Raw genomic sequence first — 3,904 nt, forward strand, 5'->3', positions numbered from 1 at the left:
TCAAGTTACGGTGGCCTCCAACAAGAGCCATGACCATGAAAAACTTACCGCGTTGTTCGGCATGAGTTGTTGCATCACTAGTGAAAGGCATTAAAGTTTGAAAATTAGCCTTTAAAGAATCAAGCTTACTAAGATAAGCTTCGAACATCCATATTCTCCAATTTCAAAGAATCGAGGCCGTGAACAACGCCGTAGAGACGGTGAACATCATTGGAGAAGACTTTCTTAGCCTTTTCCCACACTTCATAGCAAGTAGTGAAAGCTTGGTACCGTGCTTCGGAGATGGGGTGCTATTGAAAACCATAGAACGGTGCATGTGGATGCATCGACTTGCTTCCATTTTGTGCGATGAACAGTGGCAATATCTTTGGCTTGTTTGGTCAAGTGATCTTCAAGACCTTGACCGTGAAACCAGAGTCCGACGGCACCAGCCCCATATGTTGTAGTTGGCTGTTCCGGTTAGCTTCTCACACGGAATGAGCGGAACTTTGGTGAAAGTAAAAGAATCGGCACCTCCCGGTATCACCCATGATTGTTGGCTAGCCGCAGAGGTCGTCGGAGTGAGACAAACCTATTGGTAGTGGCACACCGGAGGGAAGATGCGCGGTGGCAGAGATGAGGATTGCTCGCAGCCGTTTGTAATGGCAAGGTTACCGAGGCATATAAGAACGTATCGTGAAACCTAAAACTACCGATACCATATTGAGATTGTATAATGGTTGTATGTCTTACATGACCACACCGAATGTTTATTTATATTCATATGCTTCGTGTATACAATTGGTAACGTATTAAATATGATTAATTACAATATTAAAAACTAATAAACACTAGTAAATACACAAGTTGACTAATGTTGATTCTTAACTGTTGTTGTTGATCGCAATTGAGAAACACTCCTCTCACCAAGCCTTGTAAGCGCGTGGGAGATACAATTAAGAGATCACGTGAAGTTATCAAGGATCTCTTAATCATGCTTGCTTTTTTGATCCAAGGGTCGTTATATAGAGGACATATTATATGAGAATGACTATCTTATATGAGAATGGTGAAAATAATTATCATCCATTAGATCAAAAATAGATGGCTCGTATTAAAAAGTCTCACATGTGTATCACCCTATTCTATCATTCTCATTATTCCATGCCTCTTTTCATCTTCTCCAACCACGCCTTCAACAACAACCCTTTCAATTTCCCTCACTTTCTAAAATCACTATTAATTCAAACGGTCAACAAAAAATTGATTCTTTATTCAAGATTAATTAACTTTTCTTTCAAATACAACAAATTGATTCTAGCGCCTCAAGAATTGATTCAATAGAAATTCAGATGATTCAATACAAATTGATTCAAACCCCAAATTAATTACGTTCGTATGAACAATGGAAATTCAAATTTTAACAATTTGTTGTTGTCATGAATTTTCCTGATACTGCGGTGACAAGAATGAGGAAGGTAGACATAGGAAGGTAGACATAGAATTAAGGGTTGAGAGGATTGAAGGTAGAAAAAGGGTTTGGAGAAGATGCAACGTGATTTGGAACATGGGTTGCAGGTGTTTGGATTTGGAAGAAGAGGCGCACACGTTATAAGAAATGGAGAGGCACACTTATTTTAATTGTGCTTTTTAATCTTAACCATTAAAGCTTAATCTAAAGGCTGAAAACTCATTCTCACATTCTCACTTAAAAACACTATTCTCACTATTCTCACTTAAAGATAACAGATGAATATATCATAATACAAAGTGTATCCATTTTTTATCAAGGCAATTACACAAGTTTATCCAATGTTTCCAATGTTCAAAAGGTTAGAACAATTATAATTGGTCAATGACCAAGCACATATATAAAGGAGCTAAAGGACTATGTATTAGTTTAAGAAAATTGGTCGATGAACAACACTAACAAGTCGACAACTTCACACCAGTAATAGTTTTAAGAAAATTGTAAAATAGAATGTAATCATGTGAGGGTGACACTATCATGTGTAGGTGACACTAGTCCCTTTTAAAAACACATGTAGAAAAATGAACTTCATATATGTAGAATCATTAAGCATATCATATAAATAATAGCAACAAAATGTATTTCATGAAAATCATCATAAAGTGAAAAAAGGATTCTTATTTGTACCATTACATCATATTCCATCAATCCAAACAAAGCCTAAAACTCCTCAAAGACTCATCATGATTAAGCATCATCAGCTCGGGTATCTGTCATTTGGACATCTCCGACAACCTCTTGCACATTAACATTGGCTACCTATACTTTCTGGTCGCGGCCTTTTTCTTGGTAAAAGATTGTTTTCTAAAAACTTGTCTGTCATTTGGACATCTCCGGCAACCTCTTGCACTTTCATTCCAGGTGCAGCAAGAAGAGAATCTGTCAAAGTAGATTTTCCTACAAAGTTCAGACACAACAAACGTTATTTTTTCACATAGAAAATAGTTCTCAATCATATCATAAGATGACAAAATGTTAGAATTCACTCAGATAAAAAAGCTAATCAGTTGTATAAAAACTGATTCAACACTATTATCATTTGAAAAAGAGAGCCTCTGGTGGACTTAATAGTGATACCTTGTTCAGCTTCATCGAGAACCTTTACCACATTAATTCCAAAAGCAGCAAGAACCTTATATAAATAAGTCGAATTTCCTGCCATTTAAGACAATAATTATTTTCTCACACGGAAAATAGTCCTCTCAATCATAATGTTAGAAATCACTCAGATAAAAAACCTAAATAAAAAACCTAATCAGTTGTATGAAAAATGATTATTATCATTTGCAAAACAAAGAAAGGCGCTTTGACCCGCTATTGATCCGCCCCACTCCGCCGGATAGCGGCCTCGACCCGCTATTGACCCGCTTTACCATAACGCGCGACTCGGTAGCGCTCTGACCCGCTATTCAGAGATTATAATTATTAAAATAAATACATTCACTTTTGGTCCCTTCGTTTTAATATGAGTTAAGTTAATGGAGGAACTAAAAGCAACGATTTTCATAAAAAGCTTACAAAATAAAGACTAACCCTGATTGGATAAAAAGCTTAATTACAGCTAATTGCACAAGTCATAAGCTGTTTCTATAAATCACAGAACTTATTTCAGTATATAGACTCGAATAAGCCTAATCCAAACAGACCCTAAACTTGAAATTGAAAAGGAAACTTCATAAATCATGACAGAAATATGAATTTAATAACAAGAAATTCTGAATCAAACCAGGAGAATGATCAGACTGAATATGAATAGTACGACCCTGATCATCCAAGACTGAAAACGTAAACTGCAAATATAAACACACAAAACAAAATAATATTAATATTCATATTCACATTCACATTCACATTCACTCAATTCAAACAACAACATGGAGTTTAACTTACCGACATGGAGTCTTCCTTATAATCTACACACGAAAAGAGTGTTGTTGAGAACTGAAAATGAAAGATAAGAGATTGTTAAGGATTGAAGAAACAAAAATAACTTGAATACAGAAGAAACTACAAATGAGAGACGAGAACTTACATAAAGCCGAAGGCGGATCTCCACCGACAGACGGAGTAGATGCGGTATGGATGAAAGTGAGAGTGTGATGGGTTTTTATTGTTAGGGTTGCCGCAACGCTAAACACTATCACTACTGCATGGGCCAAGGACAAAATGGGTATGGATTTGTTGCTTGTACACATATAGCCCAATAACACTTATTTTCGGAAATTTTAGCCCACACCCCTACATATATATACCACCCACTCACCACCACCAGCAACTGCAACAACAATCATGCTCCATGAAATTAAACTAAGGAAAATGCTAACAAGTGCCCTAAGGGCATTGTTTAAGCATCTAAAAGTAGCAACTTTTGCATTGGAAATTGTACGGTTATGA

General features: G+C 36.3%; 1 long non-coding RNA gene across 1 annotated transcript; it reads right to left on the reverse strand.

Moving 5' to 3' along the window:
* Positions 1-2,024: 2,024 nt before the first annotated feature.
* On the reverse strand, positions 2,025-3,590 carry LOC146896701 (uncharacterized). The gene is made up of 5 exons (XR_015023738.1): positions 3,543-3,590; positions 3,401-3,451; positions 3,237-3,300; positions 2,588-2,665; positions 2,025-2,407 (listed from the first exon to the last, which is right to left on the reverse strand). It is a non-coding gene; the product is annotated as an uncharacterized LOC146896701 (long non-coding RNA).
* Between the last annotated feature and the right edge of the window lie 314 nt (positions 3,591-3,904).

This window comes from Medicago sativa, chromosome 8 (genome assembly GCF_051527215.1).
Source record: "Medicago sativa cultivar Bolivia chromosome 8, Bolivia_mono, whole genome shotgun sequence".
Lineage (NCBI taxonomy): Eukaryota > Viridiplantae > Streptophyta > Magnoliopsida > Fabales > Fabaceae > Medicago > Medicago sativa.